Below are 25784 nucleotides of genomic sequence, written 5' to 3' on the forward strand. Positions count from 1 at the left end.
TTGCCACAACCTTGGAAGAATGCTTGGGGTCGTTGTCCATTTGGAAGACCTATTTGTAACCCAAGCTTTAACTTCCTGAATGATGTCTTGAGATGTTGATTCAATATATCCACATAATTTTCCTCCCTCATGAAGCCATCTATTTTGTGAAGTGCATCAGTCCCTCCTGCAGCAAAGCACCCCTACAACATGATGCTGCCACCCCCATGCTTCATGGTTAGGATGGTGTTATTCAGCTTGCAAGCCTCCCCTTTTTCCTCCAAACATAAAGATGGTCATTATGGCCATACAGTTAGAAATATTCTCAAAGGTACGATCTTTGTCCCCATGTGCAGTTGCAAACCTTAGTCTGGCTTTATTATGGAGGTTTTGGAGTAGTGGCTTCTTCCTTGCCGAGCGGCCTTTCAGGTTATGTCGATATAGGACTTGTTTTACTGTTGATATAGATACTTTTGTACCGGTTTCCTCTAGCATCTTCACAAGGTCCTTTTGCTGTTGTTCTGGGATTGATTTGCACTTTTCACACCAAAGTACGTTCATCTCTATGAGACAGAACGCATCTCCTTCCTGTGCAGAATGACGGCTGCGTGGTCCCATAGTGTTTGTACTTGCGTACTATTGTTTGTAGAGCTGAACGTGGTACCTTCAGGCATTTGGAATTTGTTCTCAAGGAAGATCCAGACTTGTGGAGGCCTACATTTTTTTTTCTGAGGTCTTGGCTGATTTCTTTTGATTTTCCCATGATATCAAGCAAAGAGGCACTGAGTTTGAAGGTAGGTCTTGAAATACATCCACAGGTACACCTCCAATTGACTCAAATTATGTCAATTAGCCTATCAGAAGCTTCTAAAGCCATGACATCATTTTCTGGAATTTTCCAAGCTGTTTAAAGGCACAGTCAACTGTGCATGTAAACCTCTGACCCACTAGAATTGTGATACAGTGAATTATATGTGAAATAATCTGTCTGTAAACAATTGTTGGAAAAATTACTTGTCATGCACAAAGTAGATGTCCTAACCGACTTGCCAAAACTATAGTTTGTTAACCAGAAATTTGTGGAGTGGTTGAAAAATGAGTTTTAGTGACTCCAACCTAAGTGTATGTAAACTTCCGACTTCTACTGTATAAATTAAAATACAGTATAACGCCAAGCCTTAATGATACCTATTGCCTATCTTCATCTTCCTATCTTCATCTTCATATACCAGACGAGCTTAGAGATGAATGATCCGGCAAGAATCAGGCACAGAGGTTAGCAGCACTGCGTGTGTCCAGGAGCCGTCACTAAGTGCTGCAGTATTGATCCCCAGTACCTAGCCCATTATTGGCCTCCATTATCCTAGTCAAGCCGCCCAGACCTGGCTCCACACTGAGAGGACCACCTAGTGTCCTGCCTGCCTGCTGCCCTGTGAGGGAGTTGCAATCAATCACCAGTCGCTACTCACTTGTCTGCTTTGCTGCCGGAGTCATTGCTCCTTGTTGGGAAGCTCTTTGTTGTAAAAGAGAATGTGTTCTCAATGTCTTATCTTACCTGATTTAAATAAAGGGGAAAATATAAGTAAAAAGACAAGCGATTCTATTCATTCTATTTCTATGGATGTTTCCCTTTGACCTTATGTGGTGGCTATAGATCGAGGTTACACAGATTTGGTTGAAGAGTTTGTGCAGTAGGGTTGAGTCGATTTGGTTACATTTACAATTTTGTATTTCTATGGATTGATTTATAGCTCGTGCTTCATTACTCCATTACGGTTCATAACGTCAATAGTCATTCTACACAATGCCACAATGCTGATCCATTGTGAATGACTGGTTGCCTCTTGAAAAATGTAATTTCTTGACCCTAACCACCACCCGGAGTCAAGGAAAGAATGTTTCTATTTTATGTTGTTGCCAGGGATTTTTAAATACGATTTTCTTTTTTTTCCTGGAAAGGTCCTGTCTGTCAACCCCAGAGTTAAACCCTGCCACTCATTGTCAGCCACCAACTGGGGAGGAATCCAAGAGCTGTGTCATGATAAAGACGAAATGTCACAGTAGACTCATCTCCATATTTAATAATTTTTTAATAATTTCCTGACAGCGCATCACTGTTTATGCTTAATTGATTTTCTAATGGAAGACATTAAATTGAAGTTAAAAAGCCAATGGCCAAGTGACTTATGCAGTTAACATTATGCACAGATGAGGTCAGGTGTGCCATTAGGTGTGATAGAAGAAAAAAATCATGTTCTCATTGTACACTGCGTGTGAACGCTGAGTGATACCGTTGATATTAGCCCGGTAGTCCTTATTGCTGTGTCGTGCCTGCTGAGATAACTGTTCTGCATGCGTGTTAAGCCTTGCCATACCTCCTGTCACCCAGAGGCTTCTGTGTGTGTGTCTGGGTCTGTCTGTTCGTGCGTTTGTGTGCTCCCCTGCAGTCACCTTGGAGCGTTAGAGCCTTACTTCCAGACTGGCTCTGCTCTGCTGCACACCAGCCTAGGGCCACACTGCTATGGTCTAAGTTTTGACCATAGGGATTTCCAATGCAGGGAGTGTGGTCTTTGTTGTGATGTCACTGATCACTGCAGTCTCCCCATAGTTTGTCAATACTACAAGACATTGGTCTGAGTGGACTGTGCAATTGCGGAGGCAGTGGCGATGGCACAGTCCATCAGTCTGACATTTGCTACTGAAATTGTATATGGTTATATTATAAGAACAATGGTGCAACAAAAATAGGTGCTTTCTCCCACGTTGGATAGTGTTCACTGTCCGCAGTTCTGAAACATATCAGTACACTGTTGTATTGGCACCTTTTCTTAGATGCGTTGCTTTATGTTGCTTTATACATAATAGCAAAGTTAACCAGCATATTGGTGTGGAGAACAATGTGGCGGAGGCAGCAGCGGAGTTAGGAGACTAGAAAACAGCCGTTGTCTTAATTGTCTAAGAAAAGTGAGGAGAGAGAAAACCCCAACTTAATTAGGTCTAATCTAGTGATGCACCGATATGACATTTTTGGCCGATACCGATATTCAATATTTTCCTTGCCAAAAGAAAAACCCTATAACCGATATTTATAATTTTAGCGTTCTCCTAAGCATTCTAGTACAGTTAAATAGTTAACACACACACATGGATGCAGTGGTCTAAGGCACTGCATCTGAGTGTAAGAGGCATCGCTAGAGTCCCGGTTCGAATCCAGGCTGTATCACATCCGGCCGTGATTGGAAGTCCCATAGTGCGGTGCACAATTGGCCCAGCATCGTCCGGGCCGTCATTGTAAATAAGAATTTGTTCTTAACTGACTTGCCTAGTTAAATAAAGGTGACCCACGCACCACACTGACCAAAAAGTTATTTTGTTGGCATTTACGTATGTCCCCATTACCAGTAAAACATAATCAAAACCTATTTCTTTCACTTACTTGCTTTGCTGTTTTGTTGTTAATTTGTTCAGCCGTTTCATTCTCAATCAGGATTTCTATGGAACGCTGTTTGGGTGTTTGCGTGTCAAAAAAGATACAAGTCAAATAACACGTCATAATTCTACTATTTGTATTCATTTGCATTACTGTCAATGACACTTTTATTTTGAAGGATAACCGCAAATACCACTATTGTGCCTACCGTAATTGCTGGACTATTAGGCGCACCTGAATATAAACCGCACCCACTGAATTATAAAAAAATATGTATTTTGTACATAAATAAGCCGCACATGTCTATAAGCCGCAGGTGCCTACCGGTACATCGAAACAAATGAACTTGGTCACTATCTTCTTCCTCCTGTGCACTGAAACCACTGAAGTCATCTCCTTCGGTGTCGGAGTTGAATAGCCTCAGAATTGCTTCATCCGATGTTGGATCGTTTTCATTGTCGCTCTCGTCACTTTCATCCGGAGGCAAATACCCCGCTGAGCTCATGCTGCCCCTTCAACACGCAGCAGTCCAGCCTTTCGAAACCCGTTGATGATAGTGGATTTTTGACAATGCTCCACGCTGTCAGGACCCACTAGCTAACAGCAGTGACGCTATTGCTGTGTAACTCCGGTAGGGCTGAAAAATAGCACACTTGGTGGTGTGTACCGGTGCTCGACCAGTCGGCGAAAGCCAACATCACCCACGGCCGAGAGAAATTGATTGTCATGGGCAGTGAATTCCATTATCTTGGCTTTTGGGTTGTCTTGCTGAAATTTTCGTCATCTTTCAAATGACTGCTCGACTTGTTGACTGCTCGATCCACACAGCAGACATTGTGTGGGCTAATTTAGGAATGCTGTGTTGCACTTTTATAATGCAACATTTTACCTAGCGTCCATTGCGTCATGTACCTACATTATATAGGTTTGCAAGTCAGCTTTGACAACGGTTTTGCACATCGGGGCGTTAAACTAAACATCGGCCGATACCGATGTTGGCATTTTTAGCAAATATCTGCCGATTTCCGATATGTTAAACAATATATTGTGCATCCCTAGTCTAATCAATAGTCTAACTGTTAAATGTGCCTGGCTTCATAAATGATCATATTTACAGAAATAAGACCGATCCTGTTTGAGTGTTTTAATAGCCTACTAATTCCGTGAGCAACAAGCCTCATGCAACCACAGATAAATGGTTTCCTGAATTTGGCTGTTTCTAATCTTTGCTCTGCTGTAAACAAAGGCTTTATACTTTTTGTTGTTGTTGTTCGACCAGCCTCTCTGGTATTTATAATGTATTTAGTTTTGTTTACACTGTTCCAAATTGTCAAATTATATTTATAATAATAATAACCCTCCTTTTTCCTTGATCTCCTTATTGTTATTATTATTCTGTTATGTAATACTCGACCATTGAATAATTTGCGTAAACAGTATGCCTAAAACGTTCTATTTCGGAAATTGCATTCACAAATAAATGCGACTGTTTTTGTGGTCTTTGCTGTAATAAAGGCTTTACAAAAAATTGACACTCTGCTACGCTTTATCATTTATTTAGTGTTCACATTGTTCCAAATGGTCAGAAAAATTATGTTGTAATTTTACAACACCTGTTTGGCACACCATAATATGCTCGCATCACTTGCTCCTGTCCTTTTTCTTGAGCTCCAGAATTTTTCACTAGTCAAATTTGTTCCACACATCTGATGTCCCCTTTTACCTCCTGTGCAACCAGTAAACATCCCCCCGTCTCAGGGTTATTTGTCACGTCCTCTGCATCCATTTTGCTCTCGCGTGTTACGGTGTTCATAGTTTGTTATAACCAATTTACTGATGTGATTATGATATTGGTCACATGCATACATGTGTCACCTAAAGAGAGCAAGTGTTGAGGGAATAGGGATTGTTTTTCCTAAACAAATGAGGGATTTTGGTAACAACTTTTTAGTCAGAAATGGCTGTAGTTGTGTTGCAGCTTCAGCAACAGACAGCGCAATATACACTGATGTTCTGTGGTGGTCGCTGCAGGAGGACAGAGCGACAATGGGTTCTAGTCACACAGTCACTCGCTGTTTTATTTTTACACAAAGCAGCAAGTCTGAGCCAGGCCCAGCACAATCAAATAAATTGTGGTCAGACTCCCTCTTGTCATTTGTGGGTTAATTATTTCATCAAACAGTTTGCTTAAAGCATCAGACAAGCTCAGTGCATATAGTTGAGATTTGATTAAAACGCATAGGATGTGTTTATATATGAAAAAATATGTTTTAAAATTTTGATTGGTCGAAAGAACAGATTACTCTGTCAACCAAGATTTATTTTTGTCGGGACAGCCCTAGTGAATACACAGCTGTAACTGTCCCTACTCCCCAGCGTTCATTGGAAATCTAAAATGCTTTTACGACGTAGATGCCTTTCTCTGACTGTTTTATAATTCTTCCTGCTTTTTTAAAGTGCTTCAGAGCCCACAACAACTGTAAAACACTGGTGAGGTCCCATGGGGGGAACCTAATCATTACGCTGCTAGTGACAACAGGTCACGACTCACACCATTTTAATGTGTTTCATCCCAGATTAGCCAAGAGAGTAGCAAAGTTCGAGTCTGTTGTTGTTGCTGCTTCTCTGAATTTTCACTAATTACTGTATTCCCGCTCCTAATTTTTTTTGTTTTGAAGACATCTTAAATTGTGGTGGTGCACTTCCCTGGTGCATGTTATAGATTTTATGTCCGTGTATTTATAGATTCCTTCCAAGTCCCTCGGTTGAATTGCTCGCTAAGAGCTCGTCTATTTTTTTTATTTTTTATTTTACCTTTATTTTACTAGGCAAGTCAGTTAAGAACAAATTCTTATTTTCAATGACGGCCTAGGAACAGGGGGTTAACTGCCTGTTCAGGGGCAGAACGACAGATTTTGTACCTTGTCAGCTCGGGGATTTGAACTTGCAACCTTTCGGTTACTAGTCCAATGCTCTAACCACTAGGCTACCCTGCCGCCACTAGGCTACCCTTGTGGCTTGTCTTGTTCTCAACAGGCTTTTCCTTTTCCACACAAAGCATATTTCCTTCATTGTATCCAGTCCTATCTAATGAATTCTGTGTACTGAGGCTATATGATACATTATTTTGTGGGATTAATTCATTAATTTGTTTTTATTTATTAATTCATTAATTTGTTTTTTTATGGGACAGGCCCCAAGACTCTTGTTATAATATAAAATAAAATCTCTATTTTCCAATACAAAAAGACCGAGAGATGAACATTTACTGTAGTGTTGATTAGAATCACACATTTGGAGGCCCAAACAGAACTTAACTCATATACAGTACCAGTCAAAAATTTAGACATTTCTACTATTTTCTACATTGTAGAATAATAGTGAAGACCTCAAAACTATGAAATAATACATGGAATCATGTACTATCCAAAAAAGTATTTACAAAAATAAATAAATGATAATAATCAATAATTTGAGATTCTTCAAAGTAGCCACCCTTTGCCTTGATGACAGCTTTGCAGACTCTTGGACTTCACCTGGAATTCTTTCCCAACAGTCTTGAAGGAGTTCCCACATGCTGAGCACTTGTTTGGCTGCTTTTCCCTCACTCTGCGGTCCAACTCATCCCAAACCATTTCAATTGGGATGAGGTCGGGTGATTGTGGAGGCCAGGTCATCTAATGCAGCACTCCATCACTCTCCTTCTTGGTCAAATAGCCCTTACACAGCCTGGAGGTGTGTTTTGGGTCATTTTCCTTTTGAAAAACAAATGGTAGTCCCACTAAGCGCAAACTAGATGGGATGGCGTATCGCTGCAGAATACTGTGGTAGCCGTGCTGGTTAAGTGTGCCTTGAATTCTAAATAAATCAAGACCGTGTCACCAGCATAGTACAATCACACATCCTCTTCCATGCTTCAAGGTGGGAACCACACATGCGGAGGTCATCCGTTCACTACTCTGCGTCTCACAAAGACACGGCAGTTGGAACCAAAACTCAAACATTTGGACTCCTCAAACCAAAGGACAGATTTCCACTGGTCTAATGTCCATTGCTCGTGTTTCTTGGCCCAAGCAAGGTTCTTCTTCTTATTGGTGTCCATTTAGTAGTGTTTTCTTTGCAGCAATTCGACCATGAAGGCCTGATTCACGAAGTCTCCTCTGAACTGTTGATGTGTCTGTTAATTGAACTCTGAAGCATTTATTTGGGCTGCAATCTGAGGTGCAGTTAATTGCTGGTTTCTGAGGCTGGTAACTCAAATGAACTTATCTTCTGCAGAAGAGGTTACTTTGGGTCTTCCTTTCCTGTGGCGGTCCTCATGAGAGCCAGTTTCATCATAGCGCTTGATGGTTTTTGTGACTGCACTTGAAAGTCCTTGAAATTTTCCGTATTGACTGACCTTCATGTCTTTAAAGTAATGATGGACTGTTGTTTCTCTTTGCTTTGTCACAACACAACTGATTCACTCAAACACATTAAGAAGGAAAGAAATTCCGCAAATGAACTTTTAAGAAGGCACACCTGTTTAATGGAAATGCATTCCAGGTGACTACCTCATGAAGCTGGTTGAGAAAATGCCAAGAGTGTGCAAAGCTGTCAAGGCAAAGGGTGGCTACTTTGAATATATTTGGATTTAACACTTCTTTTGTTTTGGTTACTACGTGATTCCATATGGGTTGTTTGATAGTTTTATTGTAAAATAAAGAAAAATCCTTGAATGAGTAGTTGTCAACTCTTGACTGGTACCAGTCAAAAGTTTGGACACACCTACTCATTCAAGGGTTTAATCAGCACAGTTCCTAAGTAATTTCAATGCAGTGTTATGACTGAAAGAAGAGTCAACTATAACGTGCTTTTTTTGAGATCTCCTGGCTGTGCTGTTGAGGAACTAGAGCAAGCATGCTTGTTTTGGTTTTTTTGGACCACAACCCTGCAACACAATTACTGTTGTTTTTTTACGCAATCCAACAACAGTCTATTATAAATTGCAATCTGGGTCAGGTGGGCATAATTTGAAAGCCTGTTGAATGGCCGACATGACTAGCTAAGTTATAACATACAACATTAAAGTCTTAGGCTTTCACAATGCATTTCAGGGACATTTTGGTGTGCATAGAAAGGGGTCATGAGGGGATTCAGGTGCTTGTGCCACTGTTCAGAACAAGGGTATTTTTATTTATTTTTTATTTAACCTTTATTTAACTAAGCATGTCAGTTACAAACAAATTCTGAAAAACATCCCCACAGCCTGATGCTGCCACCCCCATGCTTCACCATAGGGCCAGGTTTTCTCCAGACGTGACGCTTGGCATTTTAGGCCAAAGAGTTCAATCATGGTTTCATCAGACCAGAGTCTTATTTCTCATGGCCTGCGAGTGCTTTAGGTGCCTTTTGGCCAACTCCAAGCAGGCTGTCATGCCTTTTACTGAGGAGTGGCTTCCCTCTGGCCACTGTACCATAAAGGCCTGATTGGTGGAGTGCTGGTTGTCCTTCCGGAATGTTCTTCCATCTCCACAGAGGAACTCTAGAGCTCTGTCAGAGTGACTATCGGGTTCTTGGTCACCTCCCTGACCAAGGCCCTTCTCCCCTGATTGCTCAGTCTTGGTGGTTCCAAACTACTTCCATTTAAGAATGATTGAGGCCACTGTGTTCTTGGACCTTCAATGCTGCGCAAATGTTTTGGTACCCTTCCCCAGATCTGTGCTTCGATACATTCCTGTCTCGGAGCTCTACGGACAGTACTTCCCAGATATAGGTCCAGTGTATTGGAAATTTCAGTTGTGGTGGTGGGCAAATCTGCACTAATCAAATGATTCCTGGAAGTCCTCTTCCCACACATGTCTCAAGTACGCCATGAGAATAGCATGGTTTGCCACATCTGTGGATTCATCCAGTTGCAGGGCATAGTAGTCATTTGCTATGCGCTCTGTGGTCTGGCACGTTCTGTCCTCAAGAACGCTCTCATTTTATTGGATTAGTGCGTGTGGCGTAAAAGCTCAGAGTCAGAATGTAGCTATCTCGGACACACGGTGTATGTGTAATGCCAGCAACAATAAGCAATGCACTGCACGCCAATGTGTAGCAGTAGTGTTTCAGAACAAAAGTTTTTAAAAAAAATATATAATACTAATCTTCACAAATGTTCTTTGAAAACCTCATCCATAGAATAATTCATGACATATCCGAGGACCCAAATTTGGGTCGCAACCCACCATTTGAGAATCGCTGGTCTAAGATCCCTCCCAATGTGTTCTCCAATCACAAAAAGTATTTTGTCGTTATCCTTGCAGCGGGATTGAAAACAGTGGATCCAATATTTTGTATTATTTACTTGTTAAACAAAATGTCTTTCTTTTGAGAAATTGTATTAGTTTAAAATAATATGTATGTTTTGATGTATGTATGTATGTATGTGTATTATTTTATACAGTCGTTTTCGCTCATCTTTATCAAGGGATCCAATATTTCCGGACCCCACTGTATCGGCCTGGGATAAAACTTGTGTTGTCGGGGTGTATAATATCATAAATATATTATTTAAAACGCTTTGCCAATATTTTTTTGTCAACACCTTCTATAGCGGCCACAGAGATGAGACAACATCTGTGGCCACTCTTTTTTTTCCCCATGATCAGACCTATAGTAGCCTCATACAATGTTTGTGGGACATTTGCAACAGAAGCAGCGCTAGTCTGGCACAGTACGAATACAATTGTATTATTTATCCATCAGGCCTGGGAGCCTTGTTGTTTGGAATATTGTGCCATCGCTGTACTAAACTTTAGAGGAGATATCAAGGCATCGAGCGCAACTGCTGCCCCCCTGTCTAATTTAGGAATTTCAAATTTGGTGAGAAAGCACATTAATAATTTGTGGCTCAGCAGGATCACATTTTGATTGATATAGCTCTGAGTAAAACTGCAAAGCATTTATTGATTTCCCTAGGTCTGTTACAATTGTACCATTCCGGTCTTTCATTTTATGAATAGCTTGAGTTGCTTGTGTATGCCGTAGCTGCCTTCAAAATCATTTATGCGGTTTGTCACCCAGTTCAAAATATATTTTTTCATTCTATCAAGTAAATAGGCTACCTATTTCTAAAGGATGCTGTTGTACTCATATTTCAACACTTTGATCTTCTCAAGGACTTCATTCGAGGAATTGTTGCTCCCCTAACTCTTGTTCTTTCAGCCTGGTATTGGCGTGTTTCTTCCTCTCCGATGTATATGAAATAATGTGTCCTCTAATCACAGCTTTGAGAGGTTCCCAAAAGATAGTCATCAACATCCCCGTGTTGTTAGCTCAAAGGGAAAATAAGTTATCTGCTCCTTCAAATACTGACAGAAAGCCTCATCATTCAACAGGTAAGCATCTTAGCGCCACAGTCACCGACCTGCAGACATATTGTCCAGTTTCAGCACCATGGAGAGTGGAGAATGGCCTGTGATTTAGAATCAGGTGAAATGTAACAGCCGCAGCAAAAAAAACGTGCTCAATTCTGGAATATGAGTTATGAACTGGCAAAAAAAAAAAAAAAATCCCTATCTGTTGGATGCGCCAGTTTCCAAATATCGGCAATGTTAAGGTTTGTCATTGTATTTAGACAAACACTGACATTTGATTGTTGACCTTGATAGCTGTTTATCTAAAAGAGGATCCAAAATACAGTTGAAGTCGCTGCTTACAATAACATTTGTATACAATATATTTGTTTTGGACTTAAATACCCTTTGGAAAAATAATGGATCATCGAAGTTGTGACCAAGGTTATTGGTATCCAATTCAGCAATAATATACTGACATTAGGATCTGAAATCAAGGATGAGTAAATAAAAGGAATAGCTACCCTCCTCGCTTTTGCATCAGAATTTGACTGGTATATCTGACCAATCCAGCCGACTTGTAGTTTTGGTCCGAGCCATGCCTTTTTAATGAGTTTCCTGAAGAAACACCATGACACCGGACAGTGATTTAAGATGGGGGAGAAAACCTTAACTCTTTTAACGAACTGACCTAAGCCATTACAGTTCCAACGTACTATCTTTATTCCACTAGGCCTACTCTGTGCCCGGTCACTATGTGCCGTTACTTGTTTTAGAACCAATTGTTTTTGTCATAAAACCAAAAATGTCCCACCATCCTGGAACTTATCATACCACCTGTACTGAAACTAAATATAAAACACAGATTGATTTGATTTGACTACTGAGTGACTTCCTCCAGCAAAGCACCCCTTGACTAACACACAAACCTTATGGTGCCTAGACATATAACCTAACTTAACTCCGCATCTATAGATGCTCTGCAAAAAAAACCATCTTAACTCTCACAGAGATGATGAGTGGGACTAAAACCTGATCGGCTAAACAATGTTATAAACAATAACATCTCACCAATCATAAGTTCCAATGTTCATCGTAATGAGCATCGGCAAGAAATTCAAACACTGTACTGGCCTATATTTGGCCAGTTAGCCGTCTGACACGACAGGTTTGGTTCCTCAGCCAGAGAGCTTGCTTTCCAATAACAATTTGGCTTCTTTTGGAGTATCAAACAAGCGCGATGATCCCTCGACTGTCACCTTGAACCTGGCTGGGAAAAGGAATCCATATCGGATGTTGGCTGCCCTGCCTTTTTTGCGCAGCTCATCATACTATTTCAGTTCGTTCTTCACCTCCAAAGTAAGATCTGGGTAGAAGGACACCCTAGCTCCATTATAGTTGAGGGGATCTGCAGGTGTGCGATGAATGGCATTGGTGGTGCGCCCTTGACTGGCTTTGGTGCGGATGATCTGTGTGTGCGATCGGTCAGGATGTGTGTTTTGAAGTTTTCATTCCCCAGCAGGGCCGGTATCATCTCCGATTTACAAATTCAGTGGGCCTCCCTTTCTCTACCTGTATCCCAAAGGTTTGGATGTTCTGCTATCGTGAATGCGATTTAAGCATTTCCAGGCAGGTTTTCAGCTGAATTTTTGTTTTGTTTTTAAGTTTAACGTTTTGCACTGTTTCTCAATGTCCTGTAGCCTGGCCTCGTAATCGTCTGCTCGACCTCATGCACCTTTCATTCACAGTTCCTGTCATAGTTCCAATATTCTTTGAGATCGCAGCCAACTTTGTGTCTACCTCCTCACTTAATTTGTTTATAGCAACCAGTAGGTTGCTCTGAGTGAGTTCTGAGAGGGAGCTCTTGGGAGCAAGCATCTTCAGCGAACTCCTTGTGGGTCGGCGATATTAGCATCGATTCATAGTCTGTCTTGTCCAAAGTACCTTGTTTAGTTTTTTTTGGTGCCTTTTCATCTTGTCAGATAATGTTTGAATTTATAGGTTGTGAGAGATTAAGATAAATATGCAATTTTATTTTTCAAAATTGAGCAGAGCTCTAACAATCCACAATTATCCCATAGCACGCTTTCTAGTGTTTAATTTTATTTATTTTTTTACCTTTATTTAACTAGGCAAGTCAGTTAAGAACAAATTCTTATTTTCAATGACGGCCTAGGAACAGTGGGTTAACTGCCTGTTCAGGGGCAGAACGACAGATTTGTACCTTGTCAGCTTTGGGGATTTGAACTTGCAACCTTCCGGTTACTAGTCCAACGCTCTAACCACTAGGCTACCCTGCCACCTCGGCAGGGTAACCTAGTATCCCTCGGGATTAATTAAATTGGGTTATTTAACTTCGTGCATATATTTGTCATGCTTTGTTTAATCTGTCCCTTGTGTCATTTTTGGCTTTTCTGGCTGTATGAACAAAATGCCATGGCATTAATTATGTTAATTGACTCCTATTGATCTTTGTACTTTGCCTGGTCAAGTGAATTTGAATGCGCTTTTCAAACTTTCAAAAGGACTCCCTTTGAATTTCGATTTCAAGAGCGCAAATCAAAACGTAAAAGGTAAGGTTGGAGAAACTTGGTATTTCTTACCCTAGACTATCTCTGGCAGCAGGCATACTGTACCCAGTGAACTGTAGCTGAACAGTCTAGAGGACTGCACATGCCCAGAATAACTGTTTTGAATCCCTTGTAGCTGTCTCACACACTTCCACCGTGTTCATCCCCCTATGACACACAGATGGTGTAAAATTGTTTGGCTTTGATACCAGTTGTTGTTCCAGGAACATTACGCTCTGCTTTGAGTTGCTGTGAATTGGATAGAATTCAATCTTTTCATCCAGTGACCCTGTGTTGTGAAATGCGCAGGAACTGCTTCAACGAGCCAAAGTCTAGCCCAGGGATGGGCAACTTTGATGAGGGTGGGGCCCAGAAAAATCTAAACTCCCCATGACGGTCTGCGTAACCACATCCATAACCACACATGCAGTCAGAGCCCCCCACAAACAAAAGTGATGGCTAGACTGAGTTGTCAATCTAAAAACAATTATCTGACATGGGCTAATTGACTGTCAGTGACTGACATAACAAGATAAAAAATCTGCTGATGTCCAACCAAATTTCGAAATTGCACCATAAGTTAAGACATCGAGTGAATTCCCCCCACATTCTTAATTGTAATGGAATCGGAAACTTTGAGTCTGAGCATAATTGCACCTTGAGTCTGAGCATAATACATTTGAATTCAAAATGCAATAAATCTTCTTAAAAGAAAATAACTAAACTCTCGCTTTTCGCTCACGGGGTGTTTACATAATCCCCTCTGCCCACCATCCATTCATAATAGTAGTAATTATATTTGTCTTCACAAAGCCCAACCAAAGTTACTGAAGCCTAGCAGGCAGGCGCGGGAGTGTGTGCATCCCAAATGCCACCATATTTCCAATGTAGTGCACTACTTTCGACCAGAACCATATGAGCTCTGGACCAAATTAGTGCACTACATAGGGAATAGGGAGCCATTTGGGACATATTCGTTGTCTTTAGAGGTTGTGTGTGAAGATTTCCAGAGTTGGAGGCGAGCCATGTCACCAAGGCGGCTGCATTATACGGCTGCTGAAGTGTCTCATTCTCTAAATTTTTATCAAACAGCACTGTAATAAGCCCTCAGAGCAGCACATTTTGAGAAGTGAGGTATTATTCCCTGAGCTGTTTTATAAAAGTTTCAGTTGATGGTCCTCAGTCCCTACACAGTGATGTTCTACTCAGCTATGATTCCTACTAGCACCCAAGAGGCATAGCCTTTACATAACGGTGCAGCATATAAATATACACCAAGTGTACGAAACATTAGGAACACCTTCCTAATGTTGAGTTGCACCCCTGTTGTCCTCAGAACAGCCTCAATTCATTGGTGCATGGACTCTACGAAGTGTCGAAAGCGGTCCACAGGGATGCTGGCCCGTGTTGACTCCAATACTTCCCACAGTTGTGTGTAGTTCGCGTGAAAAACTCCTGCAACATTTTCAGTTCTTGACACACTTCAAACCGGTGTGCCTGGCACCTACTACCATACCCCATTCAAAGGCATTAAAATCTTTTGTCTTGCCCATTCACCCTCTGAATGGCACACATACACAATCCATGTGTGTCTCAATTTTCTCAAGGCTTAAAAATCCTTCTTTACTGGTCTTCCCCCCCTAAATCTACACTGGTTTGAAGTGGATATAACAGGTGACAATCAATAAGGGATCGTACAGTAGCATTCACACCTGGTCAGTCTATACATGTATACTGAGGTAACAGCCTTTATTTTACTACTTGATGGTTCCCCGTAGATTAGCAATGTATTGATTCAGAGTCCCCCGGTGTTGTGTGGCCACTTTATAGATGATGCCGTCACATGCACGAGCGTCCCATGCGGCCGATTGGCTTGCAGAGAGCGTGTTTGCTTCTTGACGGGGTGTAAGAAGCTTTAAATGTCAACCAGTTGTTACCCGCATGCGTTTTTGTTCTTGTGAAATTTTCCCAACATGAAGTGCTAAAGGAAAAATCCACTCCTTCAAAACCCACTCATTCCTATAATTTACATTTGTGAACAAATGTTTAATTTCGTTGTTATAAGGTTGGTAGCAACTTGTGGAAGTCTGTTGCAGCTCAAGTCGACTACAAAACCTACATTGCAAAGCACTCTAATGGGCTAGCTAGCTAGCGAGCAAACGTAGCTGCACACAATAATACCAAAGTCAATATCAGTAGTAGCTAGTTAGCTATAAAATCGCCTCAACAAACTTGCACTGTCAATTTAGGAGTCTACAATCTCACCATGTTCAGTCTGACATTCGCAACATGCAATGCAACCTGGACTGAAGAGGCAGACCAATAGGAGAAATGTGTTAGACCCTCTGTTAAATGACAAATGTATCATAGTAGGAATATCGTTATGACATCGGCCAGTATTGAAATCTGACATGTATCATAGATGTTTTCGCAATCTAAAAGTCGTATTCCTATTGACTTGTGTAGTAAGAGCAGCTTTATCGCAATGCTACTTCATACCAGTCAGATTTCTGCCTGCTTGAACAGCAATAGCTTCAGATAAACATAAAATGACCCAGTGAATCGATAGAACATCGCTCAGAAATGCAAAAAAACAATATAACCGTCATAATGGGTGAATTTTTACTTTAAGCATTGAGCTGCTCCCCTGGGGCACAAACATATGTATGGCCCTGCAAATGACTCCCTATCTAGTGCACTACTTTCGGCCAGGGCATAGGGCTCAGTGCACTACTTTTGACCAATGTTGGGTATAGGTTGGGTATAGGTTAAAGTGCTGCAGCTTTATCTTTCAGGCTTGCATTTCAGTATTTCTCAGTTCTGCTGAGAACATTGTCACAACAACCTTTCTCTGCAAGCTTCTGTCTCTCTCTCTTTCTCTCCGTGCGTCTCTTTTCTTTCTCTGTTTTTCTCTCTTTCATTTGGCTTCTTGGAGTGTGATTTCAGCAAGATCTGAAAAGCCACAATCTGTGTCAATGCTGTTTGCATGTAGGCTAGGCTACATCAAAGCCTTATGAGAAGTCCAAAGAAAGTAGAATACTGTATATGGCTTAGTCTATGATCATGAGGATGATCATAGTGAATGTTGAAGATGATGTATAGGCTGTGCTGCAATTAACGCTGATCGGCCGCCTGTCAGGCCCTCCAGCAGTCCGTTCCTGCTAATGAGTGACTGTAGTTGGTGTTTTTTAATGAAGCACATCCAAGCAGATAAGACTGCCACTGGATTGCAAATGAAGGCTGCTATTGTCACTCTGCAGCGCTCTAATCTGATTACTACGTCATTGTTTATTTTCCTTCTATTTCGTTCACTGTAGGGAAAATTATTCTCTGTGCGCTTTTCTTGCTGCAGAATTTTGGTGGCGTTTTGTGTTCTCTTTGCTGTATGAATAACTAAGGGCTTTGAAATTTGAATTTGGACTTGACTTGGATTTGACTTCCCGGAACAAGAACTGAGATCAGTGCCTTTCTTGCTGTATGAAGCGATGGTTGAAGACACTAAAGTGCTGTGCTTATTTGACTAACTGTCAGTCTCGGCTCCCTCCACCCTGCCAGACTGGGAAGTGGCTGGGGTGCATAGGCTGCGGTGAATCGTTGACATAACGATTTGAGCGTGTAGAATAGATTTGTAGTTGTAATAGCGTTGGCTAAGTTGTAACTTAATATTTGTGAGCAATAATTGCATCTTGCATTGCTTTAGCTCCCTACCGTGACAAAAGCTTTGTAGATGTGCAAACAGTGATTTGCAAGGAGAGAGGGAGAGAATGAGCTCTTGGAGGTGGATCCTGTTTCTTCTAACCAATCAGATGAAGTTTTCATAGACCACCAAGGCTCGATATTAAGGTTTTTCCGCTTGTCCGTGGCAAGTAAAAAAAAATATATATATTTTTTTTAAAGTCCGACGACCAGAATATAGATTTCAGTTGTCCGAATGGATGGTAACAAATCATAATATCAAACAATTACTCCGATCAGAATTGTATCAGGCAGCACACAGCAGGGCAATGCACGGTTGACATTGAGTAAATTGCCTATATTCCTATTGGCTATAGCCTATTTTAATAAATATGTTATTTATACCAAGCAACAGAACAATGTAGACGGAGCTAAGAGTCTCACTAAAGCAGCCTAAATATCCGGTCAGAAAATGTTTTTTTTTCTTCACTCACTCACTCACTCACTCAACACACCAGCAATCCTACAATCTAAACTTGATGCCCTCAATCTCACACAAATTATCAATGAACCTACCAGGTACCTCCCCAAAGCCTTAAACACGGGCACCCTCATAGATATCATCCTAACCAACTTCCCCTCTAAATACACCTCTGCTGTCTTCAACCAAGATCTCAGCGATCACTGCCTCAATGCCTGCATCCGTAATGGGTCAGCGGTCAAACAACCTCCACTCATCACTGTAAAACGCTCCCTGAAACACTTCAGCGAGCAGGCCTTTCTAATCGACCTGGCCGGGGTATCCTGGAAGGATATTGATCTCATCCCGTCAGTAGAGGATGCCTGGATATTTTTTTTAAAATGCCTTCCTAACCGTCTTAAATAAACATACCCCATTCAAGAAATTTAGAACCAGGAACAGATATAGCCCTTGGTTCTCCCCAGACCTGACTGCCCTTAACCAACACAAAAACATCCTATGGCGTTCTGCATTAGCATCGAACAGCCCCTGTGATATGCAGCTGTTCAGGGAAGCTAGAAACCATTATACACAGGCAGTTAGAAAAGCCAAGGCTAGCTTTTTCAAGCAGAAATTTGCTTCCTGCAACACTAACTCAAAGTTCTGGGACACTGTAAAGTCCATGGAGAATAAGAACACCTCCTCCCAGCTGCCCACTGCACTGGAGATAGGAAACACTGTCACCACTGATAAATCCACCATAATTGAGAATTTCAATAAGCATTTTTCTATGGCTGGCCATGCTTTCCACCTGGCTACTCCTACCCCGGTCAACAGCACTGCACCCCCAACAGCAAATCGCCCAAGCCTTCCCCATTTCTCCTTCTCCCAAATCCGTTCAGCTGATGTTCTGAAAGAGCTGCAAAATCTGGACCCCTACAAATCAGCCGGGCTAGACAATCTGGACCCTTTCTTTCTACAATTATCTGCCGAAATTGTTGCCACCCCTATTACTAGTCTGTTCAACCTCTCTTTCGTGTCGTCTGAGATTCCCAAAGATTGGAAAGCAGCTGCGGCTCACCATACCTTCTCTGCTATGCAATCTGGTTTCAGAGCTGGTCGTGGGTGCATCTCAGCCACGCTCAAGGTCCTAAACGATATCTTAACCGCCATCGATAAGAAACATTACTGTGCAGCCGTATTCATTGATCTGGCCAAGGCTTTCGACTCTGTCAATCACCACATCCTCATCTGCAGACTCGACAGCCTTGGTTTCTCAAATGATTGCCTCGCCTGGTTCACCAACTACTTCTCTGATAGAGTTCAGTGTGTCAAATCGGAGGGTCTGCTGTCCGGACCTCTGGCAGTCTCTATGGGGGTGCCACAGGGTTCAATTCTTGGACCGACTCTCTTCTCTGTATACATCAATGAGGTCGCTCTTGCTGCTGGTGAGTCTCTGATCCACCTCTACACAGACGACACCATTCTGTATACTTCTGTCCCTTTGCACACTGTGTTAACAACCCTCCAGGCAAGCTTCAATGCCATACAACTCTCCTTCCGTGGCCTCCAATTGCTCTTAAATACAAGTAAAACTAAATGCATGCTCTTCAACCGATCGCTACCTGCACATACCCGCCTGTCCAACATCACTACTCTGGACGGCTCTGACTTAGAATACGTGGACAACTACAAATACTTAGGTGTCTGGTTAGACTGTAAACTCTCCTTCCAGACCCATATCAAACATCTCCAATCCAAAGTTAAATCTAGAATTTGCTTCCTATTTCGCAACAAAGCATCCTTCACTCATGCTGCCAAACATACCCTTGTAAAACTGACCATCCTACCAATCCTCGACTTTGGCGATGTCATTTACGAAATAGCCTCCAATACCCTACTCAACAAATTGGATGTAGTCTATCACAGTGCAATCCGTTTTGTCACCAAAGCCCCATATACTACCCACCATTGCGACCTGTACGCTCTCTTTGGCTGGCCCTCGCTTCATACTCGTCGCCAAACCCACTGGCTCCATGTCATCTACAAGACCCTGCTAGGTAAAGTCCCCCCTTATCTCAGCTCGCTGGTCACCATAGCATCTCCCACCTGTAGCACACGTTCCAGCAGGTATATCTCTCTAGTCACCCCCAAAACCAATTGTTTCTTTGGCCGCCTCTCCTTCCAGTTCTCTGCTGCCAATGACTGGAACGAAATACAAAAATCTCTGAAACTGGAAATACTTATCTCCCTCACTAGCTTTAAGCACCAACTGTCAGAGCAGCTCACAGATTACTGCACCTGTACATAGCCCACCTATAATTTAGCCCAAACAACTACCTCTTTCCCAACTGTATTTAATTAATTTATTTATTTTGCTCCTTTGCACCCCATTATTTTTATTTCTACTTTGCACATTCTTCCATTGCAAAACTACCATTCCAGTGTTTTACTTGCTATATTGTATTTACTTTGCCACCATGGCCTTTTTTGCCTTTACCTCCCTTCTCACCTCATTTGCTCACATTGTATATAGACTTGTTTATACTGTATTATTGACTGTATGTTTGTTTTACTCCATGTGTAACTCTGTCGTATCTGTCGAACTGCTTTGCTTTATCTTGGCCAGGTCGCAATTGTAAATGAGAACTTGTTCTCAACTTGCCTACCTGGTTAAATAAAGGTGAAATAAATAAATAAATAAACTCACTCTCACACACACATATGGCAGATGATCTGTGCCAATAGCCCAAGTTTAATTTTTAAATGTTTTATAGTGGACACTCCAGTGTCTTATTGTTATAGACGCCCAAATGTTCTATTGTCTCTCCATTTCATATGAATATGACTTGGCCGACTAAACCACTGGTTCAGTTTAATTCATGCTAGATTACTCCTTTTCATTAAACTGTCCCCCTTTTTTGTGTCAGATGGTCCAACACCATCCTCATACAATTTCTTGAATTTTTATAATCTTAGGTTGTAAACTAATTCTCATTTCTGGAAAAGGCATCAAATAACGGTTCAAATCCAGGTCTGGTGACATGATTAAGCAAAACACAGGTTCCTTATACAGAGAATGGGAGGACAGACTTACTTTCGTAAGTATTAATTGATGACCCAGATGGAGGCACACACTCGTGATATCTGGGCACCAGTCTAAAGTTTTCTGTTTTTCAAACGCTATACACCTCTTGATTATGATTTATACCTGAATTGGGGTAGAGTAACTGTGTTGATATCAAACTAGAAGAAACTACTACTGAATAGTAGCACGGGAGACTTCTGAAACAAACTCTGGCCAGCCACCACTAATGTATACAACTCGGAAAGCATTAAGATACTTTCGCTAAGCGATTGCCCGAAAACACTTGTTTGAAGTTGAAATCACAGCAGGAGACTTGTACTTTTGAGTTACAGCAGCGCACTGACGATATGCAGCGGGAAAGCAAGGGGTCGAATGGGCCTAAATGAAGGGTCAAATAATAAATTTTTAGAAGGGGTAGGGGCTGTCTGTGACCAACTTTGTGGTCTTGTGGTTAGTGTCTGCCCCGAGATTGGAAGTTTGATCCCCGTCTGAGTTAACCAAAGACTGTAGACCCAATGTGTCTCAGCATGGCACTCAGCATTAAGGAGATGCTGTTCCGGCTCGCACAAGCCAAGGCTCGTGAGATGCTACTTAATTAATTTACTGAAGGGCTTTCTGGCTCTCCTAGGCCTCCAGGTTATGCCGTTATTGGTTCAGTTTGTACTGAGCTGTTTAGTCCCCCAAGAGAGAATGGTGCTCGTGGTCAACTGGTAGGTCCACAGGAGATGTTGCAATCCCAGTCCAATAGTGCATATCACACAGCTTTTTTGGATCTGCTTGCATTAAGACTAATTTATTGATACTGTTTTAACCCCTATTTAGGATGATTTTTGTTTGACTGTCCTTAGTACAGCTGTCTTACCCTCACGGTCTTAGTGTCATTACTTAAAAGGCTTTTGAAAACAATGAACACAATATTGGGATGCAAACCAAGCCATGAGGTCAAAGGAATTGTTCGTAGAGCTCCGAGACAGGATTGCGTCGAGGCACAGATCTGGGGAAGGGTACCAAAACATTTCTGCAGCATTGAAGGTCCCCAAGAACACAGTGTCCTCCATCATTCTTAAATGGAAGAAGTTTGGAGCCACCAAGATTCTTCCTAGAGCTGGCCGCCTGGCTAAACTGAGCAATTGGGGGAGAGTACTCACATAACTAATCTTCATTGACACCTGCTGTATACCATGAGAATAAGACCATTTTGACCCATTCGCCGAAGATGTTAGGTGTGTGGCATTCTAATATACAGTGCCTTTAGAAAGTACTCAGACACCTTGACTTTTTCCACATCTTGTTATGTTACAGCTTTATTCAAAAATTGATTAAATAGTTTTTTTCCCCCCCGCAAATCTACACACACAATACCCCATAATGACAAAGCAAAAACAGTACTTTGTTGATGCACCTTTAGCAGTGATTACAGCATTGAGTCTTGGGTATGACGCTACAAGCTTGGCACACCTGTATTTGGGGAGTTTCTCCTATTCTCTGCAAACTCTCTTCAACACTGTCAGATTGGATGGGGAGCGTTGCTGCACAGCTGCATACTTCTGTGTATTGATTTTAAGAAAGGCATTGATGTTTATGGTTAGGTACACGTTGGAGCAACGACAGTCCTTTTTCCGCGAATGCGCACTGCACCGATTATATGCAACGCAGGACACGCTGGATAAACTAGTAATATCATCACCCATGTGTAGTTAACTAGTGATTGATAGATTTTTTTTATAAGATAAGTTTAATGCTAGCTAGCAACTTACCTTGGCTTCTTACTGCATTCGTGTAACCGGTAGGCTCCTCGTGGAGTGCAATGAGAGGCAGGTGGTTAGAGCGTTGGACTAGTTAACTGTAAGGTTGCAAGATTGAATCCCCGAGTTGACAAGGTAAAACTGAACAAGGCAGTTAACCCACCGTTCCTAGGCAGTCATTGAAAATAAGAACGTATTCTTAACTGACTTGCCTAGTTAAATAAAGGTATTTTTAAAAATCGACTAAATCGGTGTGTCCAAAAATACTGATTTCTGATTGTTATGAAAACTTGAAATCGGCCCTAATTAACTGGCCATTCCGATTAATTGGTCGACCTCTAGTAGGGATGGTGCCAGGTTTCCTCCAAACGTGATGCTTGGCATTCAGGCCAAAGTTCAATCTTGGTTTCATCAGACCAGAGAATCTTGTTTCTCATGATCTGAGAGTCCTTTAGGTGCCTTTTGGCAAACTCCAAGCAGGCTGTTATGTGCCTTTTTTTACTGAGTGGTTTCCGTCTGGCCGCTCTACCATAAAGGCCTGATTGGTGGAGTGCTGGTTGTCCTTCTGAAAGGTTCTCCCATCTATACAGAGGAGATCTGGAGCTCTGTCAGAGTGACCATCGAGTTCTTGGTCACCTCCCTGACCAAGGCCCTTCTCCACCGAATGCTCAGTTTGGCAGGCGGCCAGCTGTAGGAAGAGTCTTGGTGGTTCCAAACTTCTTCTCTTTAAGATTGATGGAGGCCGCTGTGTTATTGGTGACCTTCAATGTCACAGAAAGTTTTACCAAATAGAGCCCTTGCTGTGGTACGTATTCAGACAAGAATAAATTCTCAGGTCTGGACAAATACACACTGAAGTAACTAGGGATGGATGTGAAGCTAGCCCGCTAGCCAGAGGTACTTTGTGCCTAAAGGTACTTTCGGCCAGTGCCGAAATTCCTGATGTTCCATCACTGAAAGTAACCTTACTGTACCATCTATAGACCACTTATTTTCCCCCATTTGCTTAAGAAATTAATGCTGATGTGACAAAAGGGGGTACAGTTTACCTATATGATAACTGGAAGACTATGAATGGCTCCGTATCTACCTGGAAGAAAATCAGCCTCTGGCTCCGCCTCTCCCGAGTCCGTTCGCTAGTTGCAGGGATGAGACGACTGTAACTACAACCAATTGAATACCATTGAAATTGGTAGAAAGTTGTGATTTGTCTGGTGCCCTGATATCACTGACGCTACATGAGTCCCAGTACTGACTTGCCTTTGTAGGTATTAATTGAGGACCCAATTAATGTGAGACATTTTGTTGGCCGTCAGGTTCTCTTGCAGCCAGTTCCTGCACCCTCATGGACAGTGTTGTAGCAGAGCTTGAAGAACCTGCCACGGTGTTTGTGGAGAAAGCACTGCACTAGTGTCACTGCTCACTGTTGCCTACAGCCTTGCCCATGGCGCGCTGAAGCACTATCCACAAATTCTTGGCCAGGTTGTCCGACAGGCCCTGCACCTTGCCAAAGTAGTTTCGCATGAGGTTAATGTTGTGCATGATCTTGCTGCCCAAGCGACACCGACTGTACATGAGGTCATTCCATGAGCACTCCAGGGTCCTCCGCTTGTGATGGACCCCCAGCACCTCTGCTTGCTCTATCATTAACAGAGTGTCTGCCACCCTCTCAGGCACATCCCAGGAAGGGAGGAGAAATATTCATACATAAATATATTAACTGTACATTGTCATATCAAATACAATGCAAGCCATCAATAATAGTTCCCATTCAAGTGGCATTTATTAATATACAAGTTTTCCACAGCTGAGGCTAACTGACTGTGCTGCATCCCTGCTTATTTGACATCCTTCAGGTTCCTAATGATGTTGATGCTTTGCCTCCAGGCATTGCTGACTTTTGCCAGGGAGTTCTGGATGTCCATCCCGTCTCCCAGGGCATTGTGGAGCTGACGGAGGCCTGAACGGACCCTGTTTAACTGGGAGTGGATTGCAGCCTGAAGAGTGGAGACAGACAATTTTAAATGGTTTAGATAGGGATTTGCATTAATCAAAGGGCAGTAGCTACAGAATGCAGTCAATGTCTAAAGCTAAACAAATTAGTTTCTACCTTCAGTCGTGCTTCTACTAAAACTTCAGATCTAACTGGGTGATCTATATTCATGAGATTTATGTCAGTTTTTTTGGTCTTAAGATTAGTGATTACTTTTCTAATGGTTGTGCTAGTTAGCTATGGCTCCATACAAAATCAAGCTAGCTAGTTAGCTTCAAAATTGTTTGCAAAATAACTTTACCTAATCGATTTTGGCGAACTCTTAATAGCAATGACTTGGACAATAGCTTCCAAAAACAATATTACAGAAGATAAAAGCTTGCTAACTAGCCATAAAAGAATGGCATTTAAACTTACCTGCCATGACAACTAACAGCTGGGCTTCTTTGATGAACAGTCTTTGGTGGATACAAGTGGTAACCTGGTAATGTATGTCTTGATTGACAGGTGTTTGTGCCAGACAACACGGCCCCTTGTGAGCTGTCACCAACCAACCACTGTAGAGTATACTGGTCTGTGTTAACCTCATCTGATTGGTTAGAAGAAAGAGGTCCCACCTCCAAGAGCTCCTGCTCTCACTCACTCTCTCTCCTTGCTTGTAAATCTCTGTTTGCACATTTACACATCTTTTTGTCACATAGGGCGCTAAAGCACTGCCAAAAGTCTAAGGGCGCGAAATTGACATGTACAGATGCAATTATTGCTCGCAAATATTAAATTACCTGTAGGAGGATGTGTTTACAACTACAGATTATTCTTTCATCTTCATAAGTCATCAGTTGCACACTAGCAAATTGTGTACAACTACAAATATATTCTACATGTTCAAATTGCTATGTCAATGATTTACCCCCATAGACCTGGGTCATATTCATTAGGGCGCAAAGAAAAACGATTTGGCAAGTTCGGTAGTGCAGTCCATCCCTGTTTCTGTCCGTGTTCAGGGTCATATTCATTAGGCACCAAACGGATGAGAACGGACTGACCGTTTAGTGCCTAACGGAAGATTTGTGGTCCCTGAGGTTTGGGAGACATACTGCTGTCAGTCTGAAGTGAACCTATCCTTTTCTCAGAAGCTCTGTGTGAAAAACAGGAGTGGAGGACATTAGACGAGACCCGTTGGCATGGCGACCTCACTAAAACGTTGATTGAATACACAGACACTCATTACCTGTGACTTCTGGCTGCCTTAGCGATGCTCTTTATTTGATGGCCCTGGCTGTAGCTATCCCAAGAGAACTCAACAATCTCAATCTCTCTCTATCTCGTCTCATCTTCTCTCTGTCTTTTTGTCTCTCTCTCCCTTTCTCTCTCTTCAGTTCAGCTTATGATTATTCAGACCTGTACACTGTTGCCATGGCACTGGATTGGCAGCTCGTAACCTTGTCATATCTAGACCAATCTATCGAGAGGAAGATATGAAAGATTGGATTTCGTTTGAAAATATCAACCAAGTAAAAAC

The 25784-nt window shown here is 42.0% G+C and overlaps 1 protein-coding gene across 1 annotated transcript in view; it reads left to right on the forward strand.

Moving 5' to 3' along the window:
• Window positions 1–25784, forward strand: part of rngtt (RNA guanylyltransferase and 5'-phosphatase) — a 159430-nt gene that overhangs the window by 48393 nt on the left and 85253 nt on the right.

The sequence above is a fragment of the Oncorhynchus nerka genome, linkage group LG13 (genome assembly GCF_034236695.1).
Source record: "Oncorhynchus nerka isolate Pitt River linkage group LG13, Oner_Uvic_2.0, whole genome shotgun sequence".
Lineage (NCBI taxonomy): Eukaryota > Metazoa > Chordata > Actinopteri > Salmoniformes > Salmonidae > Oncorhynchus > Oncorhynchus nerka.